The sequence below is a fragment of the Moschus berezovskii genome, chromosome 26 (genome assembly GCF_049115385.1).
Source record: "Moschus berezovskii isolate FMDL1 chromosome 26, NW_MosBer_1.0, whole genome shotgun sequence".
Taxonomy (NCBI): domain Eukaryota; kingdom Metazoa; phylum Chordata; class Mammalia; order Artiodactyla; family Moschidae; genus Moschus; species Moschus berezovskii.
Genome location: NC_142485.1, coordinates 6,040,762 through 6,066,006, shown reverse-complemented (window position 1 = coordinate 6,066,006; position 25,245 = coordinate 6,040,762).

Genomic DNA, 25,245 nt, shown 5'->3' with positions numbered 1-25,245 from the left:
TGATGTTGAAGCTGATACTCCAATACTTTGGCCACCTGATGTGAAGAGCTGACTCATTTGAAAAGACCCTGATGCTGGGAAAGATTGAGGGCCAGAGGAAAAGGGGATGACAGAGAATGAGATGGTTGGATGGCATCACCGACTCGATGGACATGAGTCTGGGTAAACTCCAGGAGTTGGTGATGGATAGGGAGGCCTGGCGTGCTATGGTTCATGGGGTCGCAAAGAGTCGGACACGACTGAGCAACTGAACTAAACTGAACTCTTTTCTAGATTTTTTTTTTCCCATATAGGTCATTACAGAGTACTGAGCAGAACTCCCTCTGCTATACAGCAGGTCCTTTTTAGTTCACTATTTTATATATAGCAGTGTGTATATGTCAATGCCAATCTTCCAATTTATCACTCTTCCCCACAACCCCATTTCGTGGCCTTAAGTTTGATTAAGAGATCTGTTAATCTGCTTCTGCTTTGTAAATAAGTTAATCTCTACCATTTTTTTTTAAGGATTTCATATATAAGCAATATCATATGATATTTGCCTTTCTCTGTCTGCCTAACTTCACTCAGTATGACAATCTCTAGGTTGGATGGGGAAAAGTATAAAAATCAGTCTTTGGGGATGGAGAACAAGGAATAAGAATGAGTCAGAAAAGATGCACCATTTCCAGGTGAAGGAGGGTGTAGACACAGACGGTGATGTTGGAAAGATACGGTGATGTTTGGCGTTTGCTTCCAAAGCCTTGAGTTCGAAGCCATTCTAGGCTATCTAAATAAAAACTCCCAGTTGGTAGTTGAAGAGAAGAGATTGGAGTCTGAATGAAAGAGTGCTTGAGATTTGGATTAAGAAAACATCTGAAGTAGAGCATAGTGATGGGGGTGATGGAGTCTCTAAGACACAAACCCCAAGGAAAGAGGAGCCAAGAGCCTCGGGCTCAACAAAGGAAGCTCTAGCAGTGAGCTGCTTCCCGCCTGGTTTTATCGAGAGTGAAATCTCAGCCTTTCACCCAGAGCAACTCCACTTCATGCGATCAGTTCAAAATCTTCCATTCAGAATGAAATGCCATCTATACACTTTCCTGATGCTGACCAATTAGCTCTAACCAGACGTTTTGTCAGACAGAAAAGAAAATGTATACATAACAAGGAGAGACACCTTTGAAAACTGTGACCTTTCATTTTTCATATTTTATTCATCTTTTTTAGCAGAAAAGGTTAAACGCATTGTTATTCAAACTGTATTACTAATTCATTCAATTCACGGGAAAGACTTTGAAACTTGGTAGTTCTAAGGATTTTAAGCATCTTATTTAATTTTTAATTGACCAATTAATATTTTTTCTCCACAGCTCCTTTTTATTTTAGGCTGTAAAATATGGAGCAATTCAGGAATGATTAACAGAGGATCTATGTGTGATGGCATTCAACAGGAAATTGTACAAAATAATAATTAGCCTGGGTCTGCACATGGCTCAGCCATCCTATCATCAATTTTCCCAGCTGCAAAGTGGGACAGCAATAGCTACCCGGCAGAATATTAAGTATCATAAGTTATTATGCATCTTTCTGATGGCATATACAATAACCAATGCTATTCAAAAATATGAAAGGTCCTGGGAAAAGGCTCATGCTATAGAGTTAAGTGAACATAGGAAGCCACATTTAGCTGCAATATGAGTCCAACTTTGTATGCACAAGGGCAATCATCAGGACAAATCATACTTAAAAGATTGTGATTAATTCTAAGTGATGAGACAATAAATCACTTCTATCTATCATTTCTTCTTTTTTAAAGTTTTCTGCAAAGAGCACGCATTACACTTGTATCGCTGACCCTGCTCACAGCGCCCCTTGTCTTGCTGTGTCTCACAGTGGGCACCGTTCCCTGAACCCGTGGTGGGCAAGGCAGGAGCTAAGAGGCTGGAAGAAGATGCGAGGAGCCCTCGGAACTGCAGACGCGTTTATTCCCTCCTGGCTGGCACAGGAGCCGTAGCAGCAGACATAACATTACACAACATAAGGGCACACAGCCGTCCGGGCTTTTCCAGGTGAAGCCCGTATATACCTACAGAGCAGAAGCCGCCCATGGCCAAGCCAAGCGAGTACCTTGTGAGGCGCATGCGCAGTGCTATAGGCGCGCTCAGCTGCTACCTAATCATCGTTCACAAAGCGCCGGGCAAGAGGGAGAGGCCCTGGGGCAAAGGAGCCTGATCCCCTCATCTTGGCTGATTTGCTCTTTTCCTGCTGCTGCTAAGTCGCTTCAGTCATGTCTGACTCTGTGCGACCCCATAGACGGCAGCCCACCAGGCTCCCCCGTCCCTGGGATTCTCCAGGCAAGAATACTGGAGTGGGTTGCCATTTCCTTCTCCAGGGGGTCTTCCCGACCCAGGGATCGAACCCGTGTTTCCTACATAGAAGGCAGATTCTTTACCAGCTAAGCTACAAGGGAAGCTCATATGATCATTTAGAAACCAAGAAAACATTAGGGACTTTCATGGTAGTCCAGTGGTTAAGGCTGTGCTTTCAAAGCACAGGGGAAGGTTTTGATCCCTGGTTGGGGAGTTAAGATCCCACAGGCTGTATGGCTTACCTGGTGGCTCAGATGGTAAAGAATCTGCCTGCAGTGCAGGAGACTCAAGTTCGATCCTTGGATAAGGCAGATCCCCTGGAAGAGGGCATGGCAACCCACTCCAGTATTCTTGCCTGGAAAATCCCATGGACAGAGGAGCCTGGCGGGCTACGGTCCATGGGGCCACAAAGAGTGGGACCAAACTGAGTGACTTTCACTTTCATGCTGCAGTGGAGTGGCCTAAAAATAGATAAATAAAAACCAAGAAAATGTTCAGTTCAGTTCAGTTCAGTCGCTCAGTCGTGTCCAACTCTCCGCGACCCCATGAATCACAGCACGCCAGGCCTCCCTGTCCGTCACCAACTCCCGGAGTTCACTCAAACTCATGTCCACAGAGTCGGTGATGCCATCCAGCCATCTCATTCTCTGTCGTCCCCTTCTCCTCCCGCCCCCAACCTTTCCCAGCATCAGAGTCTTTTCCAGTGAGTCAACTCGTCGCATGAGGTGGCCAAAGTATTGCAGTTTCAGCTTTAGCATCAGTCCCTCCAATGAACACCCAGGATTGATCTCCTTTAGAATGGACTGGTTGGATCTCCTTGCAGTCCAAGGGACTCTCAAGAGTCTTCTCCAACACCACAGTTCAAAAGCATCGATTCTTCAGCGATCAGCCTTCTTCACAGTCCAACTCTCACATCCATACATGACCACGGGAAAAACCGTTGCCTTGACTAGACGGACCTTGGTTGGCAAAGTAATGTCTCTGCTTTTTAATATACTATCAAGGTTGGTCATAACTTTCCTTCCAAGGAGCAAGCGTCTTTTAATTTCATGGCTGCAATCAGCATCTGCAGTGATTTTGGAGCCCAAGAAAACAAAGTCTGACACTGTTTCCACTGTTTTTCCATCTATTTCCCATGAAGTGATGGGACCAGATGCCATGATCTTTGTTTTCTGAATGTTGAGCTTCAAGCCAACCTTTTCACTCTCCTCTTTCACTTTCATCAAACGACTTTTGAGTTCCTCTTCACTTTCTGCCATAAGGGTGGTGTCATCTGCATATCTGAGGTTATTGATATTTCTCCCAGCAATCTTGATTCCAGCTTGTGCTTCTTCAAGCCCAGCGTTCCTCATGATGTACTCTGCATAGAAGTTAAATAAGCAAGGTGACAATATACAACCTTGACGTACACCTATTCCTATTTGGAACCAGTCTGTTGTTCCATGTCCAGTTCTAATTGTTGCTTCCTGACCTGCATACAGGTTTCTCAAGAGGCAGGTGAGGTGGTCTGGGATTCCCATCTCTTTCAGAATGTTCCACAGTTTATTGTGATCGACACAGTCAAAGGCTTTGGCATAGTCAATGAAGCAGAAATAGATGTTTTTCTGAAGCTCTCTTGCTTTCTCCATGATCCAGCGGATGTTGGCATTACTGAGTACTTAACTATGTTTCAGACAGGACACATAGCACTTCGCTTTTTTTCTTTTAATTTTCACTAGTCTTCTGTGGTAGGTAGTGACTGTACCATAATTGTAAGTCACTGAGAATAAAATCCAATTCCTTCTTTTACTTTTTTAATTTCAGAAAGGGAGCATCGTTTTCATAACGGCTTCTTCAGTGAAACGATGGTTAAATTTGATGTCGGCAGACCCTGTGGGGGAAATCAGAGGGGCCCAGGAAGCTTTCAGTGTGGCCTGCAAAGTCACATTTCTCTGCATCTCAGAAATGCTGTTATCTGTTCCAACAAAAGAAAGCCAGAGACGCCTATCAGCCTGCAAAGACCTCACATCCCAGGGATGAGAACAGAATCGGAGGCTGCTTCTTAGACAGCTCTGCCTCGGGCCACATGACAACAGCGGAACAGGACGGACCCAAGATGAGCGCAGCCCGAGGAATAAAGGACAGAAGATTTGTGCTGGGCAGGGTGGCGTTACTCCGCCTCATCTGTTTCGCTGGCAGTAAAGCTGACACCCTCCCCTTGTTTCTTTGTGATGTCCTGTGCTCTCTTGAAGCATTTAGGACTTAATTAAAATAGCCTAAATAGCCATCGTCTGTCAAGCTTATAGTTCTCCTTGAAAACATCTCTGTTCGCCCCTTCATGAATTTCATTATAAGAAAATCAAAGAGAAAAGCTCTGGAAATTGTCACCAGGAAAATAAATGGGGAAAGGAGCGGAGAAGGGAGGAGGGTCAGCGACTGCGTTAGTTTGAATGGCAGCGAAGCCATTCATGGTTTCAGCTTGCTTCTTCTCAGATAACCGAGAGCTCCAGCAGCTGTCTGCAGAGAGCACTAAGTCTGTTTGTTCTGGTGCTTCTGTGACTCTGCTTCTTGTTGGCAGGAGAGGACGGCGGGAGAGAGAACTCTGCCTTTTCCTATTGCTGCCCTGACCCCGAGGGGCAGGAAGGCTTGTAAGCCCTTTGAACTGTGTGTGCTCCATTTCATCTGATGGAGCCTCCTGAGCGGTTCTGTGTCCAAGACAGAGCACAGTCAGGATCCAGAATCTGTGGATACCGGAATTCCCACTGGCGGCTTGATATGTGTCGCTTTCATCCCTTTTCTCTATTAAAACAGCTGAGAGTTAAAATGGCCTGTTGTATTGATTTTAACATTATTCCTATCTTCGTTTTGGGGTACTTTCCTAGAGTTTACCTACCTTTCCCCTCACTTTTCCTGATTTACATTCTCTTGTGGCATTTTATGCATTATTGTGAGTTATCTTAAGTTATTTTTAGAAAAGAGTGAGATATTTTTAAAAGTTTAAAAAATTGCTTGTGGGTAATATGTGTGTGTGTGTGTTGGGGGGATGATCCACTCAATATTGGAAAGAAAGTTGTTCTCTAGGAGTAAACATTTGCAACGAGACACGAATCTCACTTTCACTGGGAACACCGTAGTTAATCACTGAATTTTTGGCATTGACTAGAGATTCAATACAGTCACATGTACTTCGGTGAAAGATGTCTAACACTAAACGCTGATCCTGCCAATGAACTGAAGATGTCTTGCTTCTCTGGTTGAATCCTAGTCTGTGTTTATCAGTTCAATTGGAAAATGGCGCCCTGGGAGGCTTTGCAATGGCCAGACCGTGGCCTTCCCTTGGTCTGTCTTTGGCTGGATTTCCACAGCATCCTGGGACAACGTTCTGACTGTAATTAGCTCATTCTGGAGTTGGCCCTGAGGGGGACAGGAAGGGAAGGAAAGGAGCCAGTCAAAGGAGGGAGGAGGCCTCTGTGGTCAGCTGAGCCTCGATCCCCTTGGAAGGCTCGCAAAGGCCTTGTGGGCTTGCCTCGGAGCTGTCCCCCCGGACAGTACTTATTCTCACTACTTTCCTAGGTGGCTGAGGATTGCTCCCAGGGGATTAACTGCACATGACATGGTTCAGGCTGTGTAAATTTCTGTGGCCAAAGAAAGCTTTCAGGCAGAGTTGCTGATGCTGGCAGTAGCAGCTCTTGGGGTGCATGGGAATAGTGACCTCTGACAAGATCTGGGGGTGGGCATTGGCTATAGAAAGCTTCGGTGATACCTGCATAGAAACCACATTCTTAAAAAAAAAAAAAATTTGTTCTGGGTCTTAGTTGTGGCACGAGGGATCTTTCTTGCAGCTCACAGACTCTCGAGTTGTGGCTCAGGCTCAGCAGCCGCAAAGCACGAGCTTAGTTGCTCAGCATGTGGAATCTTAGTTCCATGACCAAGGATCAAACCTGGGTCCCCTGCATTGCAAGGCAGATTAACCGCTGGATTACCAGGGAAGTCTGGAGACTGCACCATTGCTTTCCAGGCATCTGCCTTCTGCGGCTGCCCTATTTATTCATTGCGTTCATTGATTTGATCCTGATTGCCACACTCAGCTTTGTGAGATTGATCCATGTTAAATCACTCAAGAACACCGAGGCGGGGCTTAGGGTAGTAAGAATACTTTTTAAAAAGATTTTAAGAGAAAAAGCATTGAAACTGTGATCATGGCAGACAGTACAATTTTATCAACCCTCCTTCCATGTTAGAATTGTTTTCATTTGAACTGTACATGGTGATTGGGGAGGCTCGGTAACCCGGGCTCAGGGCTGTTAACAGGGCTTCTAACAGGCTTCTAGCACAAGAATAGTAATTCAAAGACAGTGGCAGGCACAGGCAGCCACAGGCAAAACAAACCCTAAAAACCAAAATCAAAACCTGAAAATGGAAAAGGAATGCATGAATAGTAAAAGGGATTGGAGGAGATCTCAGTGGAATACCGACAGGGTCAGCGACGCAGATTCGTTATGCTTCAAATGAACCTGTGTAGGCTCCTTTGTCAGTCACTTACCGAAAGAAGCTGTAGTTGATGCAGACAGGAAAACTGGGGGCATAAGACCATGGTGACCGTGAGCTTGGTGCTTTCTGCAAAGCTCAAGCAGTACTCACACGTCAGTGCTACCACAGCTAGCGAAATGCTCTAAAGACCTGAAAGCATGGTGTGGCGGTCAGACTCCAACATGGTCCCCGTGAGCCCCTATTCTGCTCTTTTTGGCCCTTACTTAGGCTGTTCCGCTGAGTAGAGTTGGCCTGTGAACCCAAGAAGATCCTGCAGATAGGATGGGGTATCACTTATGAGATTAGGTCACAAAAATCACTGTCACTTCCATCTTGTTCTTGGAGACAACACACTCGAGGAAATCAGATATGGTGTCATGGGAGGAACACACACAGTTGAGCAGCTGAACGGGTGACCCATTTGCTAAGGAACCGTGGCCTTTCCCAAGAGCCAGAAGCATTCACATTTCTGTGAGGAGGGAGCTACTTGGGGAATGGATCTTCCAGTACCAGCCAGAGCTTTCCACTGAGCACTTCTGGCTGACATCTTGACTATAATATTTGATAAGAGACCCTGAAGCTAAAAAAGGCCTCTGTATCCCAACACCAAGGTAAATCTCAGAGGCAGAGTTTTGGGTGAAGTAGAAAATAGCTTTACCTCTTTGATGGGCCAAGAGGGCCACAGTGGGCTAGTTCCCTCAAAACTGCCTTGAGGGTCACAGTGTTCAAGGAGCAGGGCTCCATCAGCTCACACACATTCTTCTGATTGGTTCAATTCAGTTCAGTCGCTCAGTCGTGTCCAGTTCTCTGCAGCCCCCATAGATTGCAGCATCCCAGGCCTCCCTTCCATCACCAACTCTGGGAGCTTGCTCAAATTCATGTTCATCGAGTTGGTGATGTCATCCAACCAGCTCATCCTCTGTTGTCCCCTTCTCCTCCCGCCTTCAATCTGATTGGTTGGTGATGAGGTAATCGGGAGTCAGGATCATCAACCTTCTAATTCCAACTGATTTGGGTCTATGTGCTTGTGGGCAGCAAACAGGTAAAACTTCTCCCCCTGATGGGGGTTTCTGTATCTGCAAAACAGCTCGAAGACAATATTACGTGTGTCCCTCGAGAGGGAACCAGGACCCTGCCCTAAGGCGGCACGGTTGTTTCTTCCCTGCTCTCTGCATTCCCTCCCTCCCCTGATCAGCAGGAGTCTGAAGCTGCCCTTTGGAGCTCAGGAAAGGTCATGGAGACTGAATGAAGTCTATTTTCTAGAACCAAGAAATGGGGCAGATTTCCTTGGTGGTCCAGCGGTTAAGACTCCACACTCCCAATGAAGGGGGTCTGGGTCTGACCTCTGATCAGGGAACCAGGTACCACATGCCACAACTAAACGTCCCACATGCCACAGTGAAGATCAAAGATCCTACATGCTGCAACCAAGACCTGGTACAGCCAAAAAATAAATTAAATAACGGCTGAAAGAAATGGGAGACACAGAAAGGCTTTTTTGCCCAACAGCGCCAGAGGGTCCTACTAGTTTTCAACCACAGGACAGCCAGACAGCGCGACTATGCCACTTTGGAAGTTCTGTTCCACGGAAACTTATGAGACAAGAAATGTTTTAGGCTGCTAAATTAGGGGGTCCATTTTTAAGGAGCACTAGATAAGCAATGCACATGGTAAACCACCTACATTATATATACATATATATAATTCCCAAGTGCATATATCTCCCAAGTGGAGGTCTACTGTTTTGAGGCCTGAATACCTTCCCTTATCTCTTCCTTCCTTCCTTCTTCCCTCCCTCCCTCTCTTTCCTTCATTGTGGGCCAGGAAATGAGCTGGGTACCTGAGTCTATTGTCCCAGCTCTCCAGGGGCTTCATCTGTAGCCTTCAGATTTCCTGAAAATCCTTGGGTTTGCCTCCGGTTTATCAGCTTCTGCTCTCAGTATTCATGGAGAATACAAAGCTGATTGGAAAAGCTATTTGCACATCTAGCTAAAAGCCTGAGCAAAAATGAAAAATGTTAAAATGAAGGCAGACTCTCTAACCAAATACACTTAAACACACGATTCTGTCAAAAACCAGTGAATCTGTCTCAAAAATGATGCCCCCACGCTGACCTAACGGCACCAGGGAAAAGATCAGTCACTGCCACGTATCCAGTGTCAGGTATCTTTTTCTTTTTGACAAGGCTGTTCAGTTTTGACTTTGTACATGTTCTCAGAAACAGTAACTCCCTAGTGGATGGAGGTAATTGTGTGCAGTACCCAAGATGCTCAGAGTCTACTCCACACAAATAAGCACTTAGTGCCTTTTATTTGGATGAGGATCCAACTGCAATATTATGGAAACTCAAGAGCACAGTCCAATATGTGAATGCAGAAGCTCTGATGCCATCTTTCCCAGAAGAATTTGCTCTTTTCAAAAACAGTGTTAGCGGTGAAGCCATAAAAACACTCATCTGTCTAGTTTTTTTTTTTTCAACTTATATACTTCTTTTATTTCCCACTTCAGGGATGTAATACTAGAACTGAGCTCAAGTGTCCTGCATTGGGCCTTCCCAAGTGGCTCAGTGGTAAACAATCTGCCTACAAGGCAGGAGACAGGGATTCAATCCCTAGATAGGAAAGGCTCCTTGGAGAAGGAAATGGCAACCGACTCCAGCATTCTTGCCCGGGACATCTCATGGACAGAGAAGCCTGATGGGCTACAGTCCATGGGGTTACAAAGCATCAGACACAACTGAGCAACGGAGCACAGACACACACACTAATAACTAGTGATGGTGAACCATTCTGTGTGACTTTTTTGCCATCTGTATATCTTTAAATCTTTTGCCCATTTTTTGACTGTCTTGCTTTGTTATTATTTAGACAGTCCATTATATATTCTGCTTAAAAGTTCTTTAATAGATATATGATTTGTAAAAACATATCTTTTTATTCTTAAGGGTGACATCCAGAGAGATAATCCTTACTTTCAATGAAATCCAGTTTATGCATTTCTTTTCTGGATTGTGATGTTGGTGCATATAAGTAATCTTTGCCTAACCTAAAGTCACAGAGAATTTTTTCAGTGTCTCTTTTATTTGTTCTATAGTTTTAGGTTTTACATTTAGTCTAACTTTTAGTCTATCACCTCCTTGAGTTATTTTTGTGTATGGTTTAAAATAGAAATCAAGGCTTTTTCTTTTTTTTGGACATCAATTTTGTTTTGCATCTTTGAATGTTAAAATGTTCTGGTCCTTTTATTGAAGAACATATCCTCTCCTCGCTATATTGCCTTTGCGCTTTGTCAAAAATCAGTATATCCCATAGGTGCAAGTCTAATTCCGGACACTATATTTCGCCCCACTGATCTATCTGTCTAAATTTATGCCAGTATCATATGGTCTTGAAATCATGTAGTACAACCTTTCTAAATTTGTCTTATTGTTTCAAAGTTGTTTTTAGCTAATCTATGTCCTTTGCATTTTTCAAGCGACGATTTGAATCAGCTTGCCAATTCCTATTAAGGGTCTACTGGGTGACCGAATGACTGAGCACACACATTGGGGTTTTATTTGGTACAACACTGAATGGATAGATAAATCTGAGGGGAAATGACATCTTACACACATTAAGTCTTCCAGTCCTCAATGAAGGTACATCTCTCCATTTGCTTAATCCACCTTCTTTATTTTCTTGCAGCAATATTTGTAGCCTTCTATGTATGGGTGTTACATATTTAATATCACACTTATCCCTATTTTATTTAGTGATGGCATTGCAAATGGTATTATCAAACTTCAGCTCCAGATTGTTTATCACCAGTATGTATTAAATATATAGTATACTGATCTTTGTTTTAGTATGTTGATCTTTGATCCTGCAATTTACTAAATTCATCCATTGGGTCTAGGAACATTTTTGTAGATTCTTTGATATCTTCTTCAGAATTAATTATGTTGAAAGTGAAAGTGTTAGTCACTAAGTTGTGTCCGACTCTTTGTGACCCCCCATGGACTGTAGCTCACCAGGCTCCTCTGTGCATGGAATTCTCCAGGCAAGAATACTAGAGTGACTTGCCATTCCCTTCTCCAGGGGATCTTCCCAACCCAGGGATTGAACCTGGGTCTCCTGCATGGCAGGCAGATTTTTACCACCTGAGCCACCTTATCTGTGTATAAAGACCGTTTTTCATCTTCCTTTTCAATCAGGATGCCTTTATAGTAGTTTTAGATTTATAGAAGAGTTTCAAAGATTATACAAAGTTTTACTCGGTGTTCCCATAAAGTTGACATCTTACATTTGTGATGCCTTTATCAAAAATAAGAAGTTACCTTCAATACAATACTATCAACCAAACTAGATATTATTGCAAAATGTTTCTCTTACTCTTTGATAATTTTCCTGGTTGAGGAGTCTACTCTCCTTAACACTAATATCACCATTCTTATAATTTGTGTTTTGTACAATATATGCTTTCTATTCTCAATTTTTACCTGTGTGAATGAGTATATTTTAAATATATTTTATATAGAAAATATACAGCTGAGTTTTGCTTTTTAGCTTAATCTGATAATCTCTGTTTTTATCTGAACTGTTAGGTGACTACACTGTTACCTACATTAAAATGTTGATTAAAGGGTCAAAAGTTGAGTTTACACCCAGCGTTTTACTATATTTTCTGTTTCTTCCATCTGTTTCTTCCGTCTTTCTTTCGTTCTTTTGAATTAATGCTTATATTTAGTAGTCCCTTTCTGTTGGTTTATTAGCTACATGTCATTGAAAAAAATGATTTAATTGTTGCTAACAGTTTAAAATGTAGAATGTATATTTTTTGCTAATAGAGATAACTACATATAATAGTGTGCTATCTCACTTATGAGACCCATACCTCAGTGAACCCGATCCGGTCACCTCTCCAGTACTTTGTTTAATAGTTTTCATGGTTTTACTCACATACATACTATAATCCCACAGCATGTTGCTATTGGGCTTCCTGGTGGCTGCTCAGTGGTGAAGAACCCACCTGCCAAAGCAGGAGATGCAGGTTCAATCCCTGGGTCAGGAAGATCCCCTGGAGAAGGAAATGGCAATCTACTTCAGTATTCTTGGTTGGGAAATTCCATAAACAGAGGAGCCTGGAGGGCTACAGTTCATCGGGTCAAAAAGAGTTGAAAAGAACTTAGCAACTCAACAACAACAACATGATGCTATTCAGTTCAGTTCAGTTCAGTCGCTCAGTCGTGTCTGACTCTTTGCGACCCCATGAATCACAGCACACCAGGCCTCCCTGTCCATCACCAACTCCCGGAGCTCACTCAAACTTATGTCCATTGAGTCGGTGATACCCTCCAGCCATCTCATTCTCTGTCATCCCCTTCTCCTCCTTCCCCCAATCCCTCCCACCATCAGAGTCTTTTCCAATGAGTCAACTCTTCGCATGAGGTGGCCAAAATATTGGAGTTTCAGCTTTAGCATCAGTCCTTCCAATGAACACCCAGGACTGATCTCCTTTAGAATTGACTGGTTGGATCTCCTTGCAGTCCAAGAGACTCTCAAGAGTCTTCTCCAACACCACAGTTCAAAAAACATCAATTCTTCAGCAAGCAGCTTTCTTTACAGTCCAACTCTCACATCCATACATGACCACTGGAAAAAAAAATAGCCTTGACTAGACGGACCTTGGTTGGCAAAGTTGTCTCTGCTTTTTAATATGCTATCTAGGTTGGTCATAACTTTCCTTCCAAGGAGTAAGCATCTTTTAATTTCATGGCTACAATCACCATCTGCAGTGATTTTGGAGCCCTCCAAAATAAAATCTAATACTGTTTCCATTGCTACTATTTTTGATTTAACCAAATATTTGTTAGGGAGAACTTCAACTTATCGAAGATTTGTGTGGATAAAAACTACTAGGATCTACAAAAATGATCAGGATCATTCATAACCTGTAACCAAATATCTTGAAGATAGTAACAATTAGGTCATTATCTTTGGATTTAACCACATATTTGCTATTTTATCATATCCTTTTATTGACTAGAGTTTCTATCTAATATCATTTTATCTTCAGCCAAACATCTTTTAGTATTTCTTTTAGTGAAGGTTTACTGATAAATTAACTCGGTTTACTTTGACCTAAAAAAATATTTATTTTGGTTTTATTTTTGAAGTATATTTCCCCTTAACACAGAATCCTAGGTTGACAGATTTTTTTCCTTCCTTTAAACAGAGTAAAGAGGTTGTTTCATTATCTTGGCTCTTGCATTAATTATGATGAAAAGTAAGTATTTATCTTTTTTCCCCTTTGTATATAATGGGCTCTTTCTCTCATAGGTGTGCTTTTAAGATTTTCTCTTTGTCATTTATTTCAGCAATTTGGTTATGATGTGCTTTGGTATAATACTGTGCACTTATTCTGGTTGGTGTTTATTGAGGTCATGGATCTGTGGGGTTTACTTTTCAACACATTTGAAAACTTGTTAGCTTTGGTCATTTTTTCTTCAAATTTTTGGTGTTTCTTCTCTCTTTCTGGAACTTCAGTTACTTATACATTAAACCACTTGATAATATCACAAAGACCTATGTGGTTCTGTTTATTTATTTAAAGTATTTTTCCATCTCTGAACTTTGGTTTGGATCATTTCTACTGCTATGTTTTCAAGTTCCATTGATGTTTATTGTCAGCATCCAGTCTGCAGCTAAGCCTGTACAGTGAAACTTTCATTTCAGAAATTGTAATATTCAGCTCTAGAAGATTCATTTGGTTCTTTTTTATATTTCTATTTCTCTTTTCAATATGATCACAATTCCTTTAACTTTTTGAGCATATTTGCAATAAATATCTAATCGTCCTGTGTGCTAATTCCATCCACAGTTGTATCCAATGATAGCAAGTATCTTTTAAGCAAAATAAAGTCAATATACGAGGCAGAAACAGACCTAGTAGTTTGTAGTGAGAATCCTAATGTCAACATGCCAGGCTGGACACTGCCGTACAATTTCCAAGTAGATAATGCTTCCCTGTGTGTCTGTGTCTTTGACTGTCACATGAATACGAGTTGAAAGGGCCCTCTCTGGTTGGAGTTTCTTTTATTCTGATTTTAAATACAAATATTTATTCCTCATTCCCCTTGCTTAAGTAGTTTTTTATTTAACTGTGACTAGAAGGTCAAAATTTTAGTCACTAAGGATTAAGTTAAAAGAAAAAAAAAAAGTCAAAATTTATCTCGGGCATTAGGGTTTTGAAAGTGCCCTCCACTCAACTCTTGCCCTGGGCTCTACTTATCTTACAGACCAACCATGAGCTCAGTGTTGAACTTCTTCCTGGTTTGAAGGTGCAGCCTCTGCTGTGATGAAGATGAGGCCTGGAACCTGCGATGAGGACAGGTGTATCTAAGTTCTTCTGGAAGGTGATTCCTGGAAGCAAGAATGAGGGGCTGGGAAGAGAGACACAGAGAAGTTACCAAAGGCAATCCGAGCTGGTAATGTGCCTGCCTAGCCCTGTGCCCTGGGGTTCGGCCTCGCCAGGGTACCTCTGAAGCGCTGAAGCCAAGCCCAGGCTCTGTACCCCAACCCAGAGGTCAATCTCAGAGACAGACTTTTGGGTGAAGTAGGAGGAAATAGCTTCACTGCTTTACCAAGCATAGGGGACCTCACAGGCTAAAGCCCGCGAGACTCTGTGTCCCGCCCTGGAGGAGGTAGTGAGTTTTATAGTCAGGGTTCAAAGCGGATGTGATTAGCTCGTGGACAGTCTTCTGGCTGGTAGGTGGTGCGGTAATCAGACGTCAGCATCAAAAACCTTCTGGTTGCTACTGGGCCAGGGTCTACCCGCTTGTAGGCAGCACACAGTTAGCGTCACTGCCTGGCGGTGGTTTACATTCTGCAAAAGAGCTCGAAGATACTGCTGTGTATCCTCTGAGGGGGACGAGGGCCCGGCCACTCTGCTTCTCCCCTGCCCTCCCTTGTCTCTGCCTCCCCTCCCTTCCTGATTTGAGCCTGCCCCTTGGAGCTCAGGGAAGGCTGTGGAGGCTGAAGGAAGCCTGTTTCCTGTAATCGAGAAACGGGGGATGTGCCCAGGAACCCCACAGGGTCCTGTTCAGTTGCAGCCTCCCATACCGTGCGCCTTAGATTTTCCGGTCTGAAGGACTACCGAATGTAGGCAGCATTTTCTGTCTACTCTCTCGCTCCATTAATTGAGGGTTGACCACAGGGCAGTAAATCCTGTTAATTCTGGCCTGGATCACTAGCTGAGAGGGCTTCCTCGCATCTAGAAAGCCCAGAGGCAGAAAAACCGGGGGACAGAGTCAGCGGCCAGTGCCAGCGGCCAGTGCATGAGTCCATGGCTATTCAGCTCAGTGGTGGCTGTGACGTGGGCTGTATGAAACAGCTGCCATAAATTGGGTGTTTGCATTATTTTTTAAATGCAGGATTCCTCGTTAAGAGTGAGCTTCCTCCTAATGAGTGTGTTTCTTTCCAGTGAGATGGAGCATCTCTGAGTAGAAGCATTTTTCCATTTTTCTAAAGACAGATGAGGATGAAATTTCATCTCTCTCCGGACACAGTGCCATCTGGACTTGGGATTAATGACCATAAAGATTAAGACCTTTAAAGCACTAATCCCAATGTAATTGGAAATGCAAAAATATAAACATGTGTACACATTCAGGGGCTAAATTTCTTTTATGAGACATCTGGACGGACTGTGTTAAATATGAGCTTGTGAGCAGATAAAATAGGTGCCATTTACAACCTACATTTTGAGAACCTGGGTACAAGAGGCTGTACTAGAAATTCCTCCACGTGGAAATCAGGGGAAACTTCATCATTTTATTTTAATGGCTTTAATTAATACACAATAAACTGCATATGCTTAGGCTGTACAGTTTGATCAGTTTCAACGTATGAGTTCGGTTCAGTTCAGTCGCTCAGTCGTGTCCGACTCTTTGCGACCCCATGAATCACAGCACGCCAGGCCTCCCTGTCCATCACCAACTCCCGGAGCTCACTCAAACTCATGTCCATCGAGTCGGTGATGCCATCCAGCCATCTCACTCTCTGTTGTCCCCTTCTCCTCCTGCCCCCAACCTTTCCCAGCATCAGAGTCTTTTCCAGTGAGTCAACTCTTCGCATGAGGTGGCCAAAGTACGGGAGTTCAAGGTTTAGCATCAGTCCCTCCAATGAACGTATGAAGACACCCATGAAAACTGTCGCCTTGATCAAAGTAGTGAACAGATCGATCAGCCCCCAATATCCTTATACTTTTTCGTAAATCTTTTTCCACCCCTCCTTCTTCCCAGGCAACCACTAATCTATCATTTTCTGTCATTGTAGATAAGTTTGCATTTTAGACAAATGTATATAAATAGATTCATGTAGTACATACTCTTGTCTGGCTTTTTAAAACACGGTATAATTATTTTGAGATTAATTCATGTTGTCTTTTTTGTATCAATAATTTTTCTTATTTTTAGGGCTGAATATTTTCCATTGTGCTGATGTAATATAATTTGTTATTGGTTCATCTATCGATAGGAATTTCAGTTTATGGCACTTGCAAGTAAAGATGCTCTAAACATTAATATTCAATACTTTGTATGAACATATGATCTCATGTCTCTTGGGTAAGAGAGAAATGGCTGGATCACATGGAATGCATCTTAAGAAAATGCCAGATTGTTTTCCAGAGTCATATCATTTTACATTCTCACCAGCAGCATGTGAGCATTCCAGATGCTTGACATCATTGCCAACACTTGGTGTGCTCAGAGTGTTTACTGTAAGTGGGTGTGTAGTGACATCTCTTTGTAGTTTTAATCTGCTTTTCCCTGAGGACAAATAATGCTGAGTATATTTTCATTGTCTTCTATATATCTTCTTTGGTAAAGTGTCTGTTCAAAACTTTTGCTTATTGTTTTACAGCCTTTTTTTTTTTTCATATTATATTGGGTTTTGAGAGTTCTTTTTATATTCTGGATACAAGTTCTTTATAAGTATCTTGTTTTCAAATATTTTCTCCCCAGCTACGTTTTGTCTTTTCATTTGTAACATAGTGACTTCTGCAAAGTTCTAAAATTTGATGAAGTTCTATTTTATCTGTAATGAATTCATAATTTGCCTGTGCCTAACCCTAGATCACAAAGGTTCTCTTCTATATTCTTTACCAGAATTTTGTAGTTTTAGGTTTTATGTTTAGGTATATGATGAATTTTGCATTTTTTAATGTGGCTCAAAGCTCATTTTTCAGCATATGAATTCTCAGTTCTTCCATCACAATGAAAGAATGTCACAGTGGCAGTAGAAGAATAAGTAATTGAAGTCTCAGGCCAGTGACCATTGGTCTCCTTGAAGAATGGGAGACTACTCTTCTCCACGGCAGTCTGACATGCTTTGGAGTTGTCGAATCTAATCTTAACCCAATCTGGAAAAACAGGTATAGCAGATTGAAGCACTTTGGTGCTCAGATTGGAACACTCCCTGAGCTCGCTCCTATTTAAGTCACGGCTGCCGTGGCCACCTCCCACCTCAGCACACACTGCATCCCATCTCGCTGATGTCACAGAGTCTGGTCTACCCTGCATTGCAGGAGCAGACTGGAAGTGAGGATACAACACTCCAGGGCAACCTTCAGCAAAGCGGGCCGAGCATCCATGGACAAAGGCTCCAGGCTCACGTCTTCCCGATGAGCGATTCTGGGAGGCATCTGCACTCTTCTCAGAAGGCCATGGGACCACTGGGCTTCACGGCTCACAGTACAACCTTAACTAACATCACGCTCCTGTTGCCTCCTCCTCCTTCCTTATTCAATCACCTTGCTGCCTCTTTGTTGCTTCCTGGGGTTATCTGCCAAAAAAAAAACACTTGCACCCAGGCCCCTATCTTGGACTCTGCTCTCAAGGGAACTCAAACTAAGGCAGTTCAGTTCAGTTCAGTCTCTCAGTTGTGTCCGACTCTTTGCAACCCCATGTAGTTAGGTTTAAATCCGTATTAGAATTATAATCACTCAGGTCAAATAATCTTCCTAATTCATCAAACTCACAGGTGGTGAAGCTGGGATTTGAACACAGATCTAGCTGCTCTGGGGATCTAGGTCCATACCTCAGGACCAACCTGCCCATCCATCAGCAGAGTATTTTGCATCAAGGAGGAAACCATCTTGCCTTTACACCAGCAGGAACTTTTCATTGTGATACTGTTGCCATGGGAAGGCCATGCTGGATTGTGACACTTTACCATCTCTCTCTCACATTCTATTATAAAGTGAGTACTGGGATTCCAAACCATAAATATATGGCCACCAATCATTAATCTGTAAACTAACCTGCCAACTAACTTCAGAGCAGAACTGGTTCTCTGGCCAGCGGAACTGCTATTCCCTTTTTTTGAAATACAAAGTGAAGGAAGTGATGGGACAGGCATCTATGATTAAAAGAGGTCATTTACTTTTCATGCCTTGTGGCTTTTGGTCCACAAGAAAGTGAAACAGAATGGAGTCTGCTCTTGCAAGGGAGGAAATTTACTAATGATCTCTCATGTTTCCAGCATTTTTCAGCTAATCCTTTGAAAATATTTTCTGAAGCCAGTCTGTGTTTTTACCTGTGGGAGAGAAATATCCTATGTAGGTAAATACCAACATTGTGGCCACCGCATGTATTTAAAAACAGAGCACAGTGTGCCTTGCGGAATTCCATTAATTGTATGTAACATTTTTCAGAAGTCCTCATTCTTCTGGAAGCTACCAACAGACATGCACGTCTTCAGGCCTTTAGTGGAACTAAAGGGGAATTCATAGAAAGCAGAATTGCAAAAAGGCAGCTGAAAAACTGAGCTTCCCAGGTAGCTCAGTGATAAAAAAAAAATTCTGCCTGCCAATGCAGGAGACTCTGGATCAATGCCTGTGTCAGGAAGATCCCCTGAAGAAGGAAATGGCAACTCATTCCAGTACTGTCACCTGGGAAATCGCATGGACAGGGGAGCCTGGGGGGCTACAGTCCATGGGGTCGCAAAGTGTCAGACATGACTTAGCGACTGAGCATGAGCAGAAGCAGCAACAGCAGATTTTAAACAAATGTGTCTATGCTGATTGGCCCACCCTGGCTGCAGACCTGTCCCTTCATGACAATTCCGTTTCAGGAAGCAGCTGCCCATGCAAACCATGCTATTGAATTGGAGGAACCTCTATTTTCTATTAACTTCAATGAAAAGATTACCTTTCATCGAAATGTGGCAATGTGTTACTACCCATCAAGGTGCTCGTTTAATAGACTTGTTCTGCTGTGATCATGTGTGAGCGTCTTCCTTCAAGGAGGGAGCCACATCTCAGTGACTGTTTTTAAAGAGCATCTGGAACAAAACCCTGAAAATCATACGCTAACAATTCTTATGAGAGGTATTTCTACAATCTGCTTTGTTCAGAAAAAAGTAAACCTAATAATAAAGTACTGTTGCCAATATCTTGATATGGTGGGTTCTGTGATGAGTCCATATATCCATTATCTTTCCCTGTAGAGGATTATACATCCTTGCCTTGTTGCTAGCAGGCTTGCGATATTCCTGGATTCACTGATCCTACTGGGTTTCCTCGCCTGGGTCCCAAAAGATCTTGCAGAATCCTCAAACTTTTCAATTTTTCATCAAAGAAAATGATGCCCACCAGTACGTCGTGAGAAGACCCCTCGGCAAAGAAGGTAAGAAACCAAGGACACAAATACCCAAGACACAGCGTCTTGTTACTAATCGCCACATTCTGCAGCACCAACGTGTGTGGATTGCTCTGCAAAAACAAGCGCTAAGAAAAATAAGGAAGAGGCTGCAGAATATGCTAACTTTTCGGCCAAGGGAATGAAGAAGACCAAAGAAAAATGCTTTGGCCCATGAAACGTGAGCAGAAGTGACACACAGATTTTCCAGGTGAAATTTTAAGAGCCACTTGATCAGCTGTCATTTTCTCTTTTCCCACTTCTGCAAAGCTAGCAGGGTCTGAAAGGGTGCCTGTTCCTTCCACCTGGGTTCCAGAATGATGACGACTGAGAGCAGAGCTTCAGCTCATCTAAGCCAGCTTGTAGGATTGGGGAGCTATTTGTTTCACCTGTGTAACCCAGTCCACATCTGTAACTGAGCCGGACCCTAGGAGACCTTCACAGACCATATCCCCACCCATGCCCTCCGCCTGCCTTTGTCCATAGAAAAACATTAGTCAAAGAGTAACTTTAATCAGAGAAGTAAGAAATACAGAAAGAAAGGAAAACAGTCAAGAAGGACAAAATAAAGGTACTTTTAGTCATTAAAAAAGTCAAGGACCTTTAGTTCTTCCTTGAGGGCTATAGATAATATTCTGAGCCCTGGCCTTCGAACTGCTTTGCAAATACTGAAACCCCCACCAGGTGGAGAAGTGCCCTGCACACTGCCCACAAGCACGGAGACCCCAGGCCGGCTGGAAACAGAAGGTTGATGTTGACTCCCAGTTACCTCACCATTACCTCACCACCAGTCAATCAGAAGAACATTCACAGGCTGATCACACCCTGCTCCTTAAACACGATAAGAGTACTCACTACGCCCTCCAGGGAAGGACACACAGTCTTGAGGGCAGTAAGCTGTGACCCCTTTGGTTGGCAAAACAATAGAGCTCTTTCTGTCAACTTCACCCAAAACTCTGTCTCCGAGATTTTATCCGTCACCTGAGTACAGAAGCTGGATTTCAGCAACACACTGCTACACCCATAATAATAAAATGTATCCATTCCCTTGGAGAGGTCCCAGCTCTTTAAGCTGCCTAGGCTGGTGGTCCAGCTATGTGAACAAAGTTGGATCTTCCAGCCCCAGCAGACATCACATAGAACAAGGATAATCCACTTTTGCTATGGTTGGTCCCAATTTTTGCCCTACAGAATTGTGAGCTTGCAAAACGGTTGCTGTGATTTAAGTTTGGGGTTGTTCATCATGCAATGATAGGTAACCATGGGATATGATGGTTGTCCGAGGAGTCCCTGATTCCAGGTAATGTCTGTAGTTTCTCCTTTTTGCAATACTATCCTTGGTTTTTGTTTGTTTCATTGGGATATAGTTGCTTACAATGTTGTTAGTTTCTGCTGTACAATGCGGTGAAGCAATTATATTTATACATATATCGTCTCCCTTTTGAGCTTCCCTGACTTCCCTCATGGCTCAGACAGTAAAGCGCCTGCCTGCAATGCCAGAGACCCAGTTTCAATCCCTGGGTGGGGAAGATCCCCTGGAGAAGGCAATGGCAACCCACTCCAGTATTCTTGCCTGGAAAATCCCATGGACGGAGGAGCCTGGTGGGCTACAGTCCACGGGGTCACAGAGAGTCAGATATGACTGCGCGGCTTCACTTTCACTTTCCCTCCCCCTTCATGCCACCCCTCTAGGTCATCACAAAGCACTGAGCTGAGCTCCCTGTGCTTTAAAGAGGCTTCCCACGATCTATTTTATACGTAGCAGTGTATCCTTTGTTTTGAATTTATAAAGTGGCTATCAGCCTAAAACATCACACTTTTCCAGAAGGCACTACTGTCAAATTCTGATATAATACATCCTATTTTTAAATTTCCTTAAATTAGAATTTAAGGATTAAGAAAACAAAGCATGGGAAAACTGAAACACAATGTTTGTTTAAATGCTGAATATAATGAGAAACTGCCATGATTTTTTTTATAATTGTTTTTCTCATCTGAAAAGCACATTTTTGCCCTCAAAATATTTGGAGAGTTGGGAGTTTAACATTTCACTGTTATATCCCTGAAAAGTTTTAAAATATTCACAGTTTTTCTTGGATGATAAACTATAAATTATGTTTTCTGGTTTGGAAGAAAATCACTTGAGTACAAATGAGACATTTGAAAATGTCTCTGGTTTTATTTTGAATTATTTAGAAAGAAATCCCATGACACTTAGTATGTGATAAAGATTATTAAAAGGGTTAATTTTAAAATTCCAGATATTTTTCATTCCAAGTAATAATGATGAATGACATATTAACAGATCAATGTTTTTCTTTGACAAATTGCATAGATGTCTGAATGTTATAGCTTTATCCTGCTTATATTTTGTCAAAATTTTGATAATATACAATTAATGAAGAACTGACATATTGACAATATTTTCAGTTTACTCATATGGGAATAGCTACTAATGTGCTTAATTTGTTGAGGGCTTACATAGCCAGGCATCATACTGAAAAGTTTTATATTCTTGTCTCAATTCTTACAACAAACCTGTAGGTGAGTATTACTAGCTCCATCTCACAGATAAGAAGACTATAGTTCAGAAAAATAGAGTGACTTACCCATGGTCACAAAGCCAGTCACAGGTGGAATCAAGTTTTGAGTATAGAACTCTATTTACGAAAAAAAAAAAAAAAAAAGGACACACACAACCCCCCCCCCCCCGCAATCACACAACAACCTGTATTTTAACTAATAAGCTGACATTCCAGAAAGTTGACTGATGCCCTAACCCTTCTTTAAAGGAACATAAAAGTTCTTAAAAGATCATTTGTACTTACCTCTGCTTCTGTACCAGAATAACTATCCATAAACCTCTAAGTCAAAAGATGAACCTCCCTGTTGAAGTATAAAGCTCTTATCACTTGCCTCTTAAAACGCTGTGACAAATCCATGACATTCTCCATCCTTGTAGAGGCATGATCACATTCACTCCAATTTGCTTCAGGTAGTTTTTTAAATTGTATTTTATTTACTCCAATCACAGAAGTACACATGATAGCTGAGAAAACGAAAGCTAGGACAGAAATATCAACACATGTTGTTGGCAGTTTAAACTTTCTGAAATCTATTGTCAGGACTTGGTGTTTACATCCTTCTACAAATTCAGACTTAAATTGAAGAAAGTAGGGAAAACCACTAGACCATTCAGATATGACCTAAATTTAATCCCTTATGATTATACAGTGGAAGTAAGGAATAGATTTAAGGGACTAGATCTGATAGAGTGCCTGATGAACTCTGGACGGAGGTTCATGACATTGTACAGGAGACAGGGACCAAGACCATCCCCATGGAAAAGAAATGCAAAAAAGCAAAATGGCTGTCTGAGGAGGCCTTACAAATAGCTGTGAAAAGAAGAGAAGAGAAAAGCAAAGGAGAAAAGGAAAGATATAAGCATCTGAATGCAGAGTTCCAAAGAATAGCAAGGAGAGATAAGAAAGCCTTCCTCAGTGATCAATGCAAAGAAATAGAGGAAAAAAAACAGAACAGGAAAAACAAGAGATCTTTTCAAGAAAATTAGAGATTCCAAGGGAACATTTCATGCAAAGATGGGCTCGATAAAGGACAGGAATTGTATGGACCTAACAGAAGCAGAAGATATTAAGAAGAGGTGGCAAGAATACACAGAAGAACTGTACAAAAAAGATCTTCACGACCAGGATAGTCACGATAATGTGATCACTGACCTAGAGCCAGACATCTTGGAATGTGAAGTCAAGTGGGCCTTAGAAAGCATCACTATGAACAAAGCTAGTGGAGGTGATGGAATTCCAGTTGAGCTATTTCAAATCTTGAAAGATGATGCCATGAAAGTGTTGCACTCAATATGCCATCAAATTTGGAAAACTCAGCAGTGGCCACAGGACTGGAAAAGGTCAGTCTTCATTCCAATCCCAAAGAAAGGCAATGCCAAAGAATGCTCAAACTACCGCACAATTGCACTCATCTCACACGCTAGTAAAGTCATGCTCAAAATTCTCCAAGCCAGGCTTCAGCAATATGTGAACTGTGAACTCCCAGATGTTCAAGCAGGTTTTAGAAAAGGCAGAGGCACCAGAGATCAAATTGCCAACATCCGCTGGATCAAGCAAGAGAGTTCCAGAAGAGCATCTATTTCTGCTTCATTGACTATGCCAAAGCCTTTGACTGTGTGGATCACAATAAACTGTGGAAAATCCTGAAGGAGATGGGAATACCAGACCACCTGACCTGCCTCTTGAGAAGCCTGTATGCAGGTCAGGAAGCAACAGTCAGAACTGTACATGGAACAACAGACTGGTTCCAAATAGGAAAAGGAGGGCGTCAAGGCTGTATATTGTCACCTTGCTCATTTAACTTATATGCAGAGTACATCATGAGGAACACTGGGCTGGAAGAAGCACAAGCTGGAATCAAGATTGCTGGGAGAAATATCAATAACCTCAGATATGGAGATGACACTACCCTTATGGCAGAAAGTGAAGAGGAACTCAAAGCCTCTTGATGAAAGTGAAAGAGGAGAGTGAAAAGGTTGGCTTGAAGCTCAACTTTCAGAAAACAAAGATCATGGCATCTGGTCCCATCACTTCATGGGAAATAGATGGAAAAACAGTGGAAACAGTGTCAGACTTTATTTTTTTGGGCTCCAAAATCACTGTGGATGGTGATTGCAGCCATGAAATTAAAAGATGCTTGCTCCTTGGAAGGAAAGTTATGACCAGCCTAGATAGCACATTAAAAAGCAGAGACATTACTTTGCCAACCAAGGTCCGTCTAGTCAAGGCTATGGTTTTTCCAGTGGTCATGTATGGATGTGAGAGTTGGACTGTGAAGAAAGCTGATCGCTGAAGAATTGATGCTTTTGAACTGTGGTGTTGGAGAAGACTCTTGAGAGTCCCTTGTACCGCAAGGAGATCCAACCAGTCCATTCTAAGGGAGATTGTTCATTGGAAGGACTGATGCTAAAGCTGAAACTGCAATACTTTGGCCACCTCATGCGACGAGTTGACTCACTGGAAAAGCCTCTGATGCTGGGAAAGGTTGGGGGAGGAAGGAGAAGGGGACGACCAAGAATGAGATGGCTGGATGGCATCACCGACTCTGTGGACATGAGTTTGAGTGAACTCCGGGAGTTGGTGATGGACAGGGAGGCCTGGCGTGCTGTGATTCATGGGGTCATGGAGAGTTGGACACGACTGAGCGGCTGAACTGAACTGACATATAGATCAGAGGTTTGATACATGTTTAATTAGAATCAAATTGTGCCATACACACTTTTCTGAAACTTGCTTTTTCACTTAATAGAACTCTTCCTGGTACTGAGGATCTTATTTGCAGGGCAGCAACGGAGACACAGACGTAAGGGACAGACTTTAGGACACAGTGGGAACCATGTGTAACAGAGCCAGCGGGCATTTGCTGCATGAAGCAGGGAACACAAATCCAGTGCTCTGTGACAACTCAGAGGGATGGGAAGGGATGGGAGGTTCAAGAGGAGGGGAAACATATACCTGTGGCTGATTCATGTTGATGGATGGCAGAAACCAACACAAAACTGTAAAGTAATTATCCTCCAATTAAAAATACAATAAAAGTTAAAAAATATATTTCTTCCTTCTCTCCACAGTCCTTTTATTTAATTTGCTACAATTCTGACTCCACAATAATATCCTCTGTTTC